Below are 18,307 nucleotides of genomic sequence, written 5' to 3'. Positions count from 1 at the left end.
GCCCTGCTACTCATCTGGCTAGTACTACAACCAACTCTGTACCTTATTCAAAATCCCATCTCTACAAGAGCGTAGTAGTTTTATGGATGCCACCTTCTTAAAACAAATGTATGTTCTCTTTTTATAACAGCTCTGAAATTCTTGCGCGTATCTGTCTGCATGTGCCTTCTCGCACTCTGCGATCAAAACAACATTTTAAACCTAATGTATCAAGAGTCATTGCTCATTCTTCAGCATTTTTACAGAGAACCATGAAAAATTTGAATAGTATTTTAAACAATGAGTCTTTTGATATTTTTAATTTTAACTATGGGCAATTTCGCAGATTTTTATTTAATAATGTTTATTTTTTTTAGATCTGTATTTTTTACCAATGATTGTTTTTTTTAACTGTGTTGTTACTGTCGTTGTTTTTTGGTTTTTTTGTGCTCTTTGTTAGTTTCTTTTTCTTTTGCTGGAACTGTAATTGGGCAAAAGCCCATTGTTCCCGGCAAGTAAATAAATAAATATGCAAATCAGTTATTAATTGACATGATCCTGCCAAATGCCTTTGCACAAAGTAACAGCTCTGGTATGTATAAATCTGTAACAAGTTTCATTAAATTTGATTCAGTATTTATCGAAATATTAGTGGAATAATGAATATTCATAATTTATGCAAATTAGCAATTAATGTGGCACTCCCACTTGGTAACATTTTTAAAACACATTGTTTTAATGCCAGTGGTCGATATTTTATGTGGTGACTGAGTGCGGATCGCGAGATATTGATAAAAATATGCCATTTCCCAAGCGTATTTTTCACATCCCAAAGTTTTACGATTGTTTTTGAATATGACCCGAAATCCCCCGAAGGTTTGTTGTTTTGCTGATTGACGATATCCTGGGAGTCTATAATAAGTTCGAACGATGCAATTAATTTACCTCCCACTGCGAAGACTTTATATACAGCATTATGCCTTTACCAAAGGGTAATTTTTTTTTCAAACTTATCCTTATGTTTTTGTTGTTTTCATTAATCTCGATCAGTTGTATTATATTTTTAACCAATTCGAAATAGATATCAGTTTTTTACGTGTAAAATATTTGCCTTCTCTGATTTTACTACATTTTGTCGTCTGCCAGTACTGAAGACAGCCTGTCGGTCGAAACTAAGTTCCGTTTTGTAAAAATGTTTTCAATTTGAATATGCAAGAAAATGCACAGTTCAGATTTATGTCACTGATATCATCTCCTACAGTACAAGGTAGTTTTTGCCATATTCAGTTTCAAAATGTTGAAATCCTGTCAATGTCCATTGCCACTGTATTGTATTGCATTATTGACTTGATTCGGCTATCTGTGCAGTGTGCTCGTATAGCAAGGCAAAGATGTGTTATACTTAGGTGTACCGACCGCGATTATCCAGGGTGTTTCCGTGAGGACATGTTGGTTTTTTTCAAGTCAAGTGTACTCTAAATATTTAGACATTTTTCCTGTAGAAAGGGTTAATCTGCGTGCGATCAGAATTGAGTCACAGGCTATCGATGCATCGATAATGAATGGGTGAATGTAGCCGGGGCCGGTCGCGACAAGACGGATGCATCGACAATCTCGGCAATAGATTTGGACACGTATGATAAACTACGATTCGTGACACTTTTTACCTGCGCTGTCAGTTACTTTATGTAAATTGCACTCAGAAGATTGATAAACGTTCAGAAAATTTATACATTGAGTTAACGCCACGACTAAATTTATACATTAAGTAGGCACGCATCAGCGTAGACTCGTACTCTTTAGCTTTGTTGACAACGGCCCCAGTGCCGAATGTTTGATGTTCGGAAACTGAATTTAGGTGGGCCACCGGAATTCAAAGTTTTACTTTTTTTAGGACATGTTTTTGTTGATATCTTGCGATCTGCGCGCAGTTGCCATGTCAAATACCGACCGCTGGCATTAAATAAATAAGTTTTAAAAATGTTACCAAGTGGGAGTGCCACTTTAATTGACACAATATTGACAAATGTCCTTATGTGCTATTAGAGCTGTGTGTGACTGAAATTTTTACAAAGTTTCGTCAAACTTGGTGCAATCTCTTAAGAAACAGAGCTCTTTTTTCAAAAACCACTAATTATGCAAATTAGCACTAATTATGCGTGCCACACCCAAAACAATGGATGTGCATATGTATGCCATTGTGCACTAGCCTTATACCAAGTTTGAAAGAAATTGGCTCAGACATGTCCAAGATATCCGCATGGACACATGGACGCACGGACGGAGTGACTGACAGACGGACAGAACCCAAACCATAAGTCCCCACGGACTTTGTCCGGGGGGACTAATAAAGGATGCTTTCACAACAGTTCAGCTTTGTCCTAGATCCCATGAAAAATTTGAGAAATGGATGTGTGCAATGGTGCAGTCCGGTGCAACCTGAACCTGAGAGGTATTTTCAATTTATCTTTCACTAGAAACTCTGTTAGAACACCAAAAGGGAAAGAGCACGAGAGGGTGTGTCCCCCCCCCCTCACATTGAAAATTTTGAGAAATTGATGTGTGCAATGGTGCAATCTGACAGGTGTTTTGATTAAATTTGCACCAAAAATTTAGCAACCCCCCCCCCACTTCTTCCTCTCCCTATTTTGAGCGACTCCCCCTCTTGAAGTTTTCAATTTTTTTGAGTGACCTCCCCTCTGACCCTCCCATGGCCGTAAATAATGATGCTTCCCTTAAAAGCCCCCACTCAATTATCAGATTTAACTCATTATTTCCTTGATAAAGTATTCAATGGAAAACAAAAGACTGACAAACTTATAATGGGCTGTTGACACATTCGCTAATGCGAGAATCTGGGATTGAGAAGGGCGCCTTTAAGAAGGAGAAGATTATTGCCCAAAAATAGCAAAATTAGCATAAAAATTTGCATATTCCATCACAATTTGCACAAATCTGATTCAGGTTATCCCTGGGGACCTTTACTCCAAATATGAAGGAATCGGACAGGTTGTTTTGAAGAAGCTGCTTGGAATTTAAAAGTTGACGGATGCTGGATGACAGACGGTGGGCGATGGATGTTGCCACACATCCACCTATTAGATAAGCTCCCATTGTCGCTGACAGTGTATCTAAGAATACCAAAATTTTCTCTACCAATGGTGTTCAGCTGGGTGGGAGGTCATAATATTTTCAGCATCTTAAAGGTGGGTATTAACATATTTTGAGTGGTTAGGGGGATTCTATTATTTTGACTGAAGAAATCGCTGCCTACCCTTGGCCTGAACAATCCCTTAGGCCAACAGGATAAAAATTAGAAAAAATATTGATACTAAAATAATCATGCACACATATTTCTACCATGCTACTGAATGCTTGTTGTTTGTTTAGAAAGTTATATGAATCAACAATTTTGGCATGCATTTGTCTACTGATAATATTGTGATGTTTAGAAAAAACATTCCTATAAAGAGTAACTGAATGCAGGAGAAATAAGTTCATGTATGCTTCAAAACCTCAGACTCCCACCAAATCTTGGCACAAATAGTGAAAAATATTTGTGTTTCTGCACTGTTATAACTCAAAGTCATGGTGGGGCACATTATTTCTATCATAACCACATGGACAAAATGCTTACTGAACCCATGACACAAGGATGCAACATATGGCCAATCTGAAAGACTCAGGTACATGTTGTATAAAACCTTACTCCAAAATACTAAATCCTCTCTTCATCATTTAAAGGTCATTAAAAGAAGCAGAGTACAAACAAATATACTTGAGAAGTACGAAAAGGTACAGTGTATTTCAGATCTTTCTATCTTAATGAATGGCCATAAATTTTGCATTAATAGTTATTGTTCATAATCTTGACTGATTGTAATTGTTCAAGTTTCATCAGAGTTAGCCTAAGATCACTGACTGTTGATTGGAAAAGTCTGCAAGCCAGCCTAGAACCATCACACCCATTTCAACACTGTACGCAGCATGACATACGTTATGGTCATTTTGTAATTTGAATTAGCAGTCCGGGTCAGCTCCAAAATTGGAGACTCATTATGATAATGTATTCCGGCATTCAGCCAATCATCGACCAGATTACATCATTAATAAAGTACAGGTCACGCTGGGTCACAAATTACCCACCAAGTGTGACCGGCAGTTTTGGGCCGCTTATTAAGCCCCTGTCTTGTGAATTTCGACGAATTTCGACTGTCAACATAATTCACGTGTTCTGCAGAAGGTCATGTCCAACAAGGAGTCCGATGAGTGAAGAAATATTCGAAATATTGACGATTCATTTCTACCCCCAGTTTATCGATTTCGCTCAAGTACCGAGAATCATTTTGTGGATGTTCGTCATGTCTATTAGAAATACTGTTATAAAGGTTATTTGTGTAGGTACGCAAATAACATTTTGCAAGAAAGAAGAGCAATGTCAGAGCTTTAAAACGATACCTGTTTTGTAGTTGTCAAACGCAGACTAAAAATGGTACGCAATTTTGAAAATGTGTTGACAGAGTGGCCACACAACTGTTCCCCATACGGTAGAATTTGTATCGCTGCCATCTCCGATACAAATGGGGTATTCTGAACGATCTGTGTAGGTACACGATTTATATTTCGCAGGACTTCAAGCCAGAGTCTAGGAATCACAGCGATGCATGGGGTTTGGTTGTCTTAGCCAGAATAAAACTGGTACGCGATTTTGAAATTGTGTCTTGACAGAGTGGCCACACAACTGTTCGACATTATGACAGAATACGGCGCGGGAGTTCGACACAGTATGGCGTACGTAACGAAGGACGCATGTGGAGGTTGCCAGGAAATACAATTTTTACTGATGGCGCGCTGGCCGCTGATTGGCTAATGAGAGGGGGGAAATATTATGGTATAGCGTCTCCAATTTTGGAGCTGACCCGGACTGATTAGTAGCCCATGTTCACGGGGGACTGTTTGGTTGTCCTGGGATACTTTTCTGATAAGTTACAGCTGCCGTACACTCATTCGACATAGCCATACCCGAATTTAAATGTTTAAAGCAATCGCAGATAGCCACTATGGCAAAGTGCAGCACAGCTACTTTCAAATGTACCGCAACTGTTGTAAGAAATAAAAACTATTCTGTTTCCGAGCCACCTTTCTGATGCATACAGTGGCCCTCGCCATGTAATGAACCACAAGTGACTGTGCAATGACCATGCAAATCTAGCTGCAGTACAGCATAAACTCGAGATTTTGCATTATGAGCTCGAGGTTACAGGTTGTGGGTTAATTGAACAGCAAAACCTGACTTTCAGTGCCCGACCTAGGCTTGCTCCAAGTCTGTGGGCATTTTAATATCAAAACAGAATAAACTGAAGCAGTGAACTTCAGCAGACTGCCACACTATGTGGTAGGTAGCCCTGCGTACAGGTCTGTGTGTTCCCGGCGTTATCCGGGAAGACACGTACACAGACCTGTAGTACGCAGGGCTAGGTGGGTAATAGGTAGGCTGGTGCTTAGATCGTAGGGTGAACGCCTTGTCAAAACTGCTCTGCTGCAGTGCCGAGATTAGCTACAGTACAGTAGCTCGAGGTTTTGCCTGGGTATTTGGGTCGGTCGACCAAAATACCCAGGCAAAACCTCGAGCTACTGTACTGTAGCCCTAAGAGTATGGCGAGAGTGTCCGGCTTTGGCTACGCCGCCTCGTGGGAGGCGGCGTAGCCGAAGCCGGACACTCTCGCCATACTCGTAGGGCGAACTGTACTGTAGCTCTGCATGGCAGGGCTGTGTGTTACCGGCGTTACACGGCCTCCGGAGGCCGTGTAACGCCGGTAACACACAGCCCTGCCATGCAGAGCTAACTGTACTGCAGCTATGCCGAGATAAGCCAGGCGACTGGGGCCAGACTCTTCGTCCGATCGACCAACAACCTCAGGCAAAACATCAACCCACTGTACTGCAATAATTGAACGATGATAGCGTACACTCCTTACAAAATAACAGCCTGAAAAAACTGTAAGCAGACTGTCATAAAAGAGCTGAAAGAGGACCTACATACATTATGCGTCCGATATCCATTTTGGGTGACCACGCTGACATCTTCGAGATCGACGCACGTCCCAGCAATATGGCAGCATTGCAGACGATGAGTTTTTACGACATCTCCGAAAGTGGAACATGTAAATAATGACGGACTCGGTCACCTTTGGTCGTGTACATTACTATGATCACAATAGCTGAGTACTCCATGGGAATATGTGAACGCTGCTAGCTGTAGATCATAACGACTGCGGACATATATGGCAATCGACTTGTTGTCGACTGACATATGATATTCACAGCGCGCGCAGTCTGCTCAAGTCTTGATCACGTGACCAAGTTAACAGTTGCCATGGCACACGGACGCGTTCCTCGTGTCTCGATCCCAATCCCGTTGACCACAGTTTGAAAGGTAGCATTCAGTGTGCATGTGATGACATATCAATTATTGAAGTGATTCTAACCACAGGTGTCCGGAGTTGCCGGTGTACATGCATAGAGAGAATGGGAAGGTTTGACACGATTTTGCCCGCCGGACCGTGAATCCAAATAAATAAGGAGTTTAGGTACCGTTCAGTTTTTACGGCCGGGGGGGGGCCGGCAAAATCCAGGGGGGGGGTCATCAAAATTTTGGAATCCGCAAAGGGGGGGTCATCACTTTTTCACTGGTAAGAAAGGGGGGGTCACCACATTTTCAAAAACATAATACCAACAATAAAGTTCACTTTATGCCATTGCCATGATCGACCCTCTTTACCGGCGGGCCGCCTTCGGCGGCCCACTACAATAAATATACATTATGTATTACCCATGACCCTCTCAACAGGCAGACGCCTTTGGCGGCCCACTCCAATTAGGTTTACTTCATGCAATGGCCATGATCGACCCTCTTTACAGGCGGGCCGCCTGCGGCGGCCCACTCCAATAAATTGACTTTATGTAATACCCCACGGCAATCTTAATGGCCGTGCGCGCCTTTAGCAGCCCTGTCCAGTAAAGTCTACTTTATGCAATAGCCATGATCGACCCTCTTTACCGTGGTACCGGTGGCCCACTAGAATAAAGTTGACTTTACGTAATGGCCCATGACCCTCTTAACCGGAGGGCTGCCTTTGGCGAACCACTCCAATAAAGTTCACTTTATACAATGTCCATGGACATGAGTTGTCTATTGAAATGAAGTTAAAAATTGCCTTACAGTCGTCCTAATTAACAGACGTTTCAATGGATGTGGCTGAGAAGTTTGTGCACTGGCATCTCTGCTACACGAATAAAGTGCGCGGCGTACCGGAGTTCAAATCCAAACCATGCGGGTAATTTGACGTATGGGTTTTAGTTATTTTTAAGCGGGGGGGGGGGGGGGTCATCAATTTTTTTCGTCTGACAAAGGGGGGGGTCATCTTTTTTTCACGAAAAATGCAGGGGGGGTCTATATTTTTTTGAACACCGGCGACAAGATTTTGCCGCCCCCCCCCCAGCCGTAAAAACTGAACGCTCCCTTAGAGTCAAATAAAAGGTCTACGCCGATAGCAATATACCTCTTGCCTTTAACGCTCAAGTTTCAAGTGGGCAAACCAGCATTTAGTCTCAATATCCGCCCGAAACTCTCTGGTTAACCCGGTCATCAGGCTGTTACGTACAGCAGCACTGCGGTTCTCATTAGCATTCCAGATGAACCCGTGACCCACAACCGCAAAATTTAAATCCGCCATCAAACGGGCTACAGATACTGATGTACAACGTCCAGCTTTGCGTTTTGAACAAACCCAAGTCGTGGATCCTTTACTATCATTAGCTTGTAAGTATTTTAGAAACTATTTTAGCAAAGGTCACGAGTTCAAATATAATACCAATTAATCCACACTGCATGAACTATGGGTAATTTGCCCAACAAAATGTCTGACGTACGTAAGACCCTGACAATGTGCTTGACCAGCAGTTTGGGGCCAAAAGTGGGACTTAATAACGATGAACGCGTCTCAGTGTTGGACATTAAACATCAAAGGTATTTATCTATCGAAGGACGGTAGTTTTTTGACTGCATGCGTTAATATACGTGGATTTTTATCGTCTACAGGATTCCGGGGGGGGGGGGGCAAAATCGTGTCAAACCTTCCCATTCTCTCTATGCAAGTAGGCCTACACCGGCAACTCCGGACACCTGTGATTCTAACAGACTGATAAAGTGAAGGACATATACACAGTCACCATGGTTCTATACACGGCAAGGCCTGCTGTAGGCTATGCCAACTTTTCTAATGCATATAAAGTGTTTAGGGGCCCTGCGACTGAGAATTCGATGTCACTCCATAGGGCTGGGAACGAATACACCGGTATGTCTGGGGACGAATTACATAAAGTAGAAACTCAGAAATTTGAATACCATCACCGCCCCCCCCCCCCCTGCCTCCCTAAGGCAACTATGATGAATTTGAGTAACGCATTCCTCGGTGAAATTTTAAGAGATTCCCCCTCCCCCAACTTGGAAAAGTTGAACACTATACATGTATTTGTATTATTTGTAAGGATAAATGAAAAAGTAAAGACATTTCAAATCCTGGTTTACCCTGATAGATTATCATCAGCTGCCTCATGATCGTTGAAAAAAGGTGAAACAAACAGAATGACATTCAAAGTCACGACCATGTGAATATAAAATATCACCCTATAACCGTACAGTATTGTTTAATATGCCGGCGTGGTTAAATGTCAAGGTGGTCACATTTTGACTGTATCAGCAACAAAAATCATACATAATGGATTTACACATACTGTACTTTGGTCATTTTTGCGTAGTTTCGTGTAATAAATATTCAATTTTCTCTTAAAGTATTTATTTCCTGTATTTAACATTTATAATAAAATATACATTGTCAAATAATCTTTTATATACATAGAAATCATGTTATCCAATTTTTATTTATGGTGTCAAAATTTTGTTTCTGCAATACTGTGCTTATCAAAAGATTACCAAAATTTGTGTCAAAGTGGACTGAGAAAATAAACAAGACAAAGAAAACAAAAAATTAATGTAGAGATTAAATTTACATTTGGTTGAACGATACAAGAAATCTCTATCGCTTAGGTATTTTGGACTGTGATAAATTATTTTTAGCAATAAAAGATATCGAGGCAGTTAAAGGTTTTGTATACATTTTGGAATTTGCTTTTTTATGTTCTCCTGAATAATCAGTACCAAATGGAATAGAGAGAACACGTTTCCCATTCTTGATAAAACAAGTGTACGATTTTTTCAGGAAATACAGAAAGATCACTAGTACTGAAAGTGTATGTATATGTTTATATATATATATATATATATATATATATATATATATATATATATATATATATATCATGTGTGTGTGTGTGTGTGTAATTACACCATGTTTTAATCTATAGAATCATTTGAAGCCTGCACTAAATGTTTCATTACATTTCCAATGCCCTCCACCTCGGCCCCTTGCAAACCCACACGATGCACTGGTAGTTAACGTTTTTTTTTGTTTGTTTTTTTAATGTTTAATTTCAATTGAGAATTCATTAGAGACAATCTTCTGTTTTATAACATCTATGTCCTCTAATTTAATGTCATCTTTCCTGTGCTCACATAGAGTACTACTACTTATTATATAATCCGATACAATGACAGAACATGTATGTGTTCTATGCAGGGCGGATTGATTAACGCTGATTTCACTGTTGAAATTTGCGAATAGTTGTTCTGACTTTTTTGTCAGGGAAAATGGTATGTTTTGTGGTCGTATATTTAGCTCTTTCGACTCCTATCATTCTGGATCACTCGCATGGGATATTTTAATGGAGCAAGTCCTTATCAATTCGACTGCAGTGCTCCACATTACCACATGCTTGTTCAGCAGGTCTGACAAAACCAAAAGAACAAAGTCCACATTCTTTCATTTTAATTGTGACCAGTAAGCAAAATGGCTCGTTCCTCTTTTTAACTTTGTGACATCGCCTACGAAAGTTACAGAAACACTGCTTCAAATGTTGAGCTTAGGCCAAAAAAAAAAAAGAAATGTTTCTGGTCAGCGCGCGCGTCACTTGCACAACAGCGCGTCACCCTTTTTTTTTCCTGGTGTGAGGCCGGCGGCTGTGGCAAACTACATACTGATTACTATAACACCAAACCAAAACGGCTGAAGAGAAAGAAAATTCTTTGGGGCACATGATCAGTGACTGCATGAACAGTTTAAATGTTACTATATTGATAAAACTACAAAACCAAGTGTTATCCCCTGGCCATAGCGGTCCCGCTACGCTTTCGCCTCTCCCCCCCCCCCCCCCCCCCGCTACGCTTTGATTCTCCCCGCTACGCTTTAAAATATTCCCGCCATCCTTAGTTCACACGCTCTGCGTAGCTACCAGCTGATGCCTGCATTGTCTACACATATGCGCTCACTGCAACTTTTAACCTGGTGAAAGAGTGGAAGGTGTGAAGTATGGTATGCATCAGATAAGTTGTCCGGAAGTGTTGAGAGGAACGTTAAAACAATAGAAGAATCGGCTGGGTTGTACACAAATTTTCATTCCAGAACGACTATTACGACCAACAAAGACAGTAGTCAGTATACATAGCGGACAAGTGTTCACAGAGGTAGGCGGTGTAGCACTAGCAGGGCCTTTGATCACATTCCCATGCTTTGATCAACGAAATGGACCGCAAAAGATACAAGAGTTGACTGGTGAGGTTGATTATGATTGTACAACGATGAGTTTTGTCTGAGTACGATCACGATCGCGATCGAGTTCACATTGCATAAATTTCAATATGGCGGCGGCCATGTTGGTCGACAGGTTCATAACGTGTTGACATTGATCCTGGCGTCGCGTGTGGTTCCACTCTGACACGTTCTCTGAAAGATTTTACACCTGATTTTCGAGGGATTCTAGTTGTACTTAGTTCATGTGTTGTGATAATCTTGGTGGTATTTTTAAAATCAAGAATCGAACGACGATGTTCAGTGGAAGTAGAAGTTATGCTGGGGGGGGGGGGGGGGGGCCGCTGGTTGAAATCTATCCCCGTGATGAAAAATTATTCGCGGTGTTTGTCGTTCAAAAATGATATAAAATTCAATTGCATTTGAATTGTGTAAAGCTTAAACTTGTGAATTTTCCTCTTTGTTGGCAAGTTTTGACAATTTATTAGCAATATATGTATTAATGAAACTCCAATGAGACGAACCATTTCTTGCTCTCAAAGTTTCAATCTGAATCTTCTGTTTTAATTGCAATTGTAATTACAATACTGTGATGATTTATTTAAGTGTAATAAAGAGTTTCCATGATGTTCAAACTGCACACTTTTGTGTTACCATTGCATTTTGTTGTGAGTGTACATGTATGTGTGGATGCATGTGCAAGCTTACATCCATACGCAAATATAAATTAATGATATGCAAATGATTATGCAAATTAGCCGAGGAGGAGGGGGGGGGAAAAAAAAAAAAAAAGCCGCGTCGCCGCACCATTTTTTAAAGAAAGGCCTGACCAGAAACATTTCTTTTTTTTTTTTTGGCCTTATCTTCACTGTCACTATAATTTTGTACTGTGGGACGAGCGAGGAAGACACTGGAAGCATACCTCCATGCTTTACACAATGGCTACTCTAGTCATCACGGAAGACCGACAAGGTGTGAATGGGAGTGGACCATTTGATATCTTGGGGGTCTGGAAGATTGATTAGGTTGCATTATTTTTTGTTCCTGACCCATTGTAAATTTTTTCAACTCTCCCGTATTATTGTCAATCCTTCTCTGGCTGATTTTTTTCGACATTTGCTTGGAATCATTTTTTTTTCGAAAACAATCCAGACCGCGGGATGTCAAACGGTCCACACCTTAGTCAGTAGCCTATCTTGATCTGACGTCACTAGTGCCTGCCGTATTATACACCAAACTTGTGCAAATTCTCTATGAATGTCAGGTTCAACTATTCAGGCACTGAACTCATTGTTTGAAGATGAGCCTCTATAACATTTGTTGCCATCACGGGGCTGTGAGATAGCGTAGCAACACATGTAACCCACCTCTTGGTATTTGTCCCAAGCTGTACTAGGACGCCATTATTACTTTGGTGTTAGTGTGTAGGCCTGAGTCTGCTCTGCTGCTCTGCTGATGTTCTGCAGTCTTAACACAAGCACAGTCGATGTTACATTGCACTGGTTGCTTCTGTGGAGGGACCGTGCCGTCAATAAGATATCCAATTAATCCTACAAAGTGTCTTTTAGTAAATTTCCATCAGCATACGCAACTTAAGCCGGAATATTAGGAACTCTATAATACACGGTGTAGTCAAGGTGGTCAGATTGATAATGGACGTTGGTTAATTATTAATATATAACGACAAATAAACTGAGCGGCTGTAGGGACTGATAAGGGGCCATTTAGTCTCGTCGCATGACCTGAACTGACCCTTTGCTACGTCATGCAATCAGTACAACAATAGTTCTAAATTGCCCAGGTTCTCATTACAGTTTTCCTGATCAATTTTAATAAACGGCCATTCATAGACACTCTCACAAGCATTTGACAATTTAATTTTTAAAAGAAAAAAATATTGCAACCTGAATACACTTAAATCTACAGAACTTTAAGTGGATATATAAGAGTAGAAAATGTCGGTTTTAAAAAGTAGTCATTTAGCTTGAAAGAAGAGCAAATATAACCAAAATAGTATCATTATTCGAATACATTCAAGACATTTACCAATAAAGGCTACGCAGCTACACTGCTCACCTCTATTTTTCTTCAAAATCACGACACGCCCTAGATTAAGTTACCCAGACTGCACTTGTGGGCTCTCGTCTGGGCACCCGGATGAGAACGGTAAGCGCAGTCTGCGTAGCCGGAGCCTAGACTGGGGCCCGGTGGTGGCAGTCCTCGAGTTGGTGGGTACCCATGCGCGTAACCAAATTCACGGAAAAGGGGTGTTTTTCTTCAGTCATCTCGGAGATTCTAGGTCCGTGAAATCGAGAAAAAGGGGTACTTTTTCAGAGTAACCTCCGAGATTAGGGGTAGTCCTTTCATAATCTCCCTAGGACACTAAATCTGGTCTAGTCTCACTCATAAAGAAAATGAAAAACTGTACCGTACGTTTGTATGTACATATGTCTATTTTTTACATCCATGATATGACGTATACATGCCCATCACATGAATGTGACTAAAATCAGGTGAGGACAAACATTTGTGATGTATGTACATGTATACAAAGTCAACCTCCAGGGTCAACCCTGGAAGTCAACATACTAATAACCTCCTAGATTTCGAAAATAAGGGTATGTTTTTTACAGCTAATTTCTCCCAGATTTGCAAATAGTGGGTGTTTTTCTCAGAAATATTCTAGGAAAGGGGGTACTTTTCAAACTTTGGTAACAAGCATGGGTACCCACCAACCCGGGGACTGCCACCGCCGGGGACTGGGGTAACCCTACAGGCCGCAATGCAATTTTGCCGGCTACACACAGACGTCCGTGCGCTGGGAAGTCTGCCAGATCGATCGATTATCTGCTCAATCTATCGATCCCGTGCTCGATCTGCCCTCCACTGCAACCTAAATACTCAGTGGCGGGCAGATTTAGCCTGAGTACGGGATCGATAGATAGAGCACAAAATCGATCGCGCAGCAGATCCATGCAGCGCACGGGCACCTGTGCGGCTTCACCAGGTCGCTATAAGCCTAGTTCGGCCAAAATGAGAGCACTTACATCACAGGCGTGATGTTTTCTGGGTAGTTTCTATAAGTGTAGTTTATTCTACGTTTCGACGTTCTCTTCCGTAGCCTAATCACCGGTGATTAGGCTACGGAAGAGAACGTCGAAACGTAGAATAAACTACACTTATAGAAACTACCCAGAAAACATCACGCCTGTGCTTACATGGCCTGGGTCGGCTTAAGTTGGCCGCCACCTAAGGGCGGTGAGAGACCGGGTGAGAGAGGCCATTCAATGCATTGACTTTAATAGAAACATAAGAGAAATTCGACCACTCGGCGAATATTTTTCGACTTGTCCTACGAAATCACCGGACGATCAACAAATTTTTATGATAACACAGGGACACGTTTTGCATATATTCTACTTCCCCGTTGATATGTACTTTGCGATAAGCAGTGCATCAGGCATCGAAAGCAAAACTAACGTTTACTTCACGGTATGGATTCGTTGCAACATAAGCTGAACTGTGTCATAATTCATTGAGTAAAGCCGCACAGAAAACACACTATATCGACAGCATAAACTCTGAACAAAAAAGACCAAACAAACAAATAAAACTGTTCCTTCCCCTTTGATGTTTGCGAGTGTACAGCTATAAAATATGCTAAAAATTCATATTTTAGAATTAAATATTGTGAACATACAGGGCATCAGCTCGGATTAAAGAGAACATTCCTGTACAAATGTTTTTCGAAGTTCAAAAGACACTAATTACAAATATAATCACAGTGCACTATTTGTATATCGTGTACTAAGGCAGCAATAAGCATTCGTTTTTTTAATGGAAGAGGGGTCGGTGGAACTTGAGCAACAAATGAAATGTAAAAAGCTAACGCCTCCAAATCAAATTTCTAAAATTTCATCCCCCCAACTCATCAATTGTGAAATGTGATTCCCCCCCCCCCCCAAAAAAAAAATCATCAGATTTGATTCATTAACCCTTCGCATCCTATGATCCTGGGCTGAAAAATTAGGCCCTTTGAAAGTATTTGCAAGAAAAAGAGTTACTCATCCCAATTTTCATGCACAAAAAAACAGCGAACCTCCCTCATATGTCACAGTCCGTGTCAATAATACCTTAATTGACTTATAATTTCCTATTGACCTTTGAACTGTCAAAGAATCTTGGTTCCCTGTCTCCCGTATGCAATTGCATTTCTTCGCTTTGCGACAACTTCGTTCCTCTGACTCCCGTTGAAATAAATAGTCTTCACTATAATGCGATGAATGCATGTAAAAATTCGCTTTCGATGTGAAAATGGCATACTGGAGTTTCATTATGAAATTCTTCAATACTGGAATGCAGTGCTTTGTTCTCAAATGCTATATGACATATTGATATGATATGAAATAATATGATATGATATGATATGATATGATATGATATGATACGATATGATATGATATGATATGATATGATATGATATGATATGATATGATATGATATGATATGGTATGGTATGATATGATATGATATGGTATACTGTCCCCGTAGAGCCCTCTTGATGCACAGGCCATAGAATATGATGCGCCGTTGCAACTTTTGCCAACAGAAAGGCCCAGCGGCGATCAAGAAGTGAAAAAGGGTAACGCTCAAACGAAAGCTATACAGCTGCAGTAGTTCGTTGGCGAACTGGTGAATATTTGTAGCCATTTCAAGGTCCTATGTACTACACACAGTCATTAGGCTTGTCAGTGGAGACGCATGCTTACTTTTACTCTCGTTCATCAATTCTTGATATTCGGAAAATAGTGGTTTTTAAGACCTAAAGCACAACCATCTTCTCTGAACCTTGAGAAAAAAATGCTCCCAAAAATGAGAAAATATCATTTTTAAAGGGATTTTCAAAAATCCGTAACTCAAGAAAACTGTCGATTTTCATCGGGTTTTCGCAGTTCGAAACAGTCGTGCTTGCGATTTGCGCATGTGCAGTACAGATATGTGGAGGGGCAGGATGCAGGAACGTTTGAGATTTCCAGTGCTTCAGTAGCGCATATACTTTTCGCTTTTTTCACCTTTGGCCCAGTGGATCACCCTATTTTCCATATTGAAATGGAGGGATCACCCTATTTCGGTTTTTGGTTTGTTTTTTGGGGGTTTTTTTTGTTTCTTTCCAAGAGGGGTCAACATCTCTTTGATGTCCGCACAAACAATTCACTCAGGGTCGAAGAAATATACTACCATGATTTATAAAAAATACATTCAGGAAAATTACAACACCTTGCGTATAGCAGTGCATTCCGAACAGTTTCACCGAGCCTGAGTTTTGTGTTCAGCAAAACACTCTTTGATTTGCAGCTTAACCGATAGATCTGAAATTGCATGATTTCTGATAAACGGATCATTTCTCGATAGCCTAAACACAATGTGTCACACGCTCAGTGCATGAAACAAGGTCAACTTGATGGTATGGTTATCAACCATAAGCCTTGCAGTGGAGATATAGCAAAATAGTTCTGAGAGAGCGAAAAAAATTACAGCTATGTAAAAAGGTTTGGCTGGGAGCTAGCCGGCTTCCCTTTAACCCTTTAATTGCTCTAATTTACCCACCACAATTTTAGTGTAACATTTTCCAATTTTTTATTAATTTTTCTGTCACATGTTTGATAATTTTCGACCAAGTAGAATCACATTTCATTTGCTACGGTTTTTTACGAAGTTTTAGCAAAATATACAAAAAAAATTGACTGGTATATTATATAAAGCCAACAAAAATTTACTTGAGCGCTCAAAGGGTTGAATACACGATATACTATATTGGACCCGTAAAGGGCTGTGTCAAGTTTGATCCATAAACGTTCAGTGATTTTCCATGTACTAAAGGGCGGAAAGGAAAGTTAATCCTGATCAAATACGAATATTATTTTAAATGATATTCATATTTCATAACTATTCATATAAAATCCCTTTTCCACCAGTGTGTAAACACTGTATACAATATACGTTGGCGATTGTTGAAAACTAAATATGCTTAGTCACAATTTACATTCTTAAATGGGAGTGTTGCATCTAAGTTCACGTAATGCATGTGGATATCGTGCATGAAATAGATTGTTTGTAAACAACACAGCCACACAGGCAGAACTCCGCCGATCCCTTTAAGAATCAAAGTATTTATCATGTCTCTGTTGTTCCGTAGCCGCGTGAATGCGTATACTGCAGTATGCCATTTTTACACGAAAGTATCTCGTGGGCTAGTTTTGGCCGGCTTTCACACTGTAGTCCTCAGTCTGGCACATTGCAAGTTTTTGCAAAATTGCAGCCTTACCTGTATCATAAATATCGCATATCATATGTGCAAAGAACGATAAATTGAGAGATTGTGAATTTCTCTGTAGTATTTAAATCTCTCTCTCTCTCTCTCTCTCTCTCTCTCTCCTTCTCTCTCTCTCTCTCTACAGGAATTTCACTATGATAACATTGGGTTCGTGAGAATGAATTTACTTTGATGACAAAATTTAGTTTATCGGAATGCAATATAAATCAATAAAAGAAAATTAAAGATATTCAGTTTTGTTCGTTTCTTTCAGCTGTTGATTTTCTATATATGGAAACGAGTGAATTACTGTTTCATGATTTGGAAAAGTTTACATGAGTGTCTTAGAATGGTAGATTGCTGCTGGTAATAAAGCATCGTTTCTGTATAATGTTTGTCCTTGAATTTTGCTATTTTTAAGCAATTCTGGGATCAAAGTCAGGATTTCTGCGACATACTTACGTTGACTTGGACAGCCGTGACCTGCTTACAGTGCCTGGCACTTAAATAGCCTGTATGTGCATTCTGCCAAGTAACTGCACCTTTAGCTGTCCCATGGTTAACGCACTGCCCAGTCAATAAAGTCCTTTACTGCCCTATCACCTGGGCACTGTTTTATTGTTAAACATGTTTCCCCTAACTGAATTGTAGGAAAGCACTTTTTCAACATTAGTGTCCCGGCCTTGTACCAAGCACCCTCTAGTGCTTATTACAAACATGGCAGACGATGTTAGCCTAGGAGTAATTTTAAACTTATGATATCTGAAATGTGAAAGTTAATACGGGCACAAAAATTGGTTGGAGAAATAACAGAGATTACGGACATTGATACAAACATGCTGAAGAGATGTTTGTCCTGAATCCAGCTGATATACAGTAGCATATCAGCATCTGCTGGTAGCCCTATAGAAACTAGATGATGAAGACTCAACCACCTGTTTGTTTTTACTTTTCTCCCGTGTAAGCAAAACTTTACACCTTTTTAATTGTCCCCACAAACTACCACAGTTGCTAGATATAGCAGTCAATCCCTAGGTGAAGGTGAAGTGGCTAATGTTAATGCGATTGGAAGTAATGTGGGATGATTGGATCTTCATAGTTTTCGAATTTCTTAGTGTTTGATGCCGTACACTACCGTACCGTATAGCTGAATGTTGCAATATTACAAATTACTAATAAAAACAAGCGTATAACTTCAAATACAAGCAGATGAGCTTATATTTGCAGATTGAACCGACATTACTTCGCCATCCAATTATTATGAGTTTCAATCGTGGTAATTTCTTCAAATTGTTTACGCTATCATGAC

At 40.3% G+C, this 18,307-nt stretch overlaps 1 protein-coding gene across 1 annotated transcript in view; it reads right to left on the bottom strand.

Annotated features, from left to right (window-relative positions):
- LOC139123876 (uncharacterized) overlaps nucleotides 1–6,329 on the bottom strand; it is a 94,935-nt gene extending 88,606 nt beyond the window's left edge. Inside the window, exon 1 of the mRNA XM_070690028.1 lies at nucleotides 6,023–6,329. The gene's annotated coding sequence lies outside the window, so the exon portion shown is untranslated. The remainder of the gene's footprint in view (nucleotides 1–6,022) is intronic.
- Between the last annotated feature and the right edge of the window lie 11,978 nt (nucleotides 6,330–18,307).

This window comes from Ptychodera flava (assembly GCF_041260155.1).
Source record: "Ptychodera flava strain L36383 chromosome 23 unlocalized genomic scaffold, AS_Pfla_20210202 Scaffold_23__1_contigs__length_28996876_pilon, whole genome shotgun sequence".
Classification (NCBI taxonomy): domain Eukaryota; kingdom Metazoa; phylum Hemichordata; class Enteropneusta; family Ptychoderidae; genus Ptychodera; species Ptychodera flava.
The sequence above is the reverse complement of the archived record's forward strand: the minus strand, read 5'-3'. Positions and strand labels throughout refer to the sequence as shown.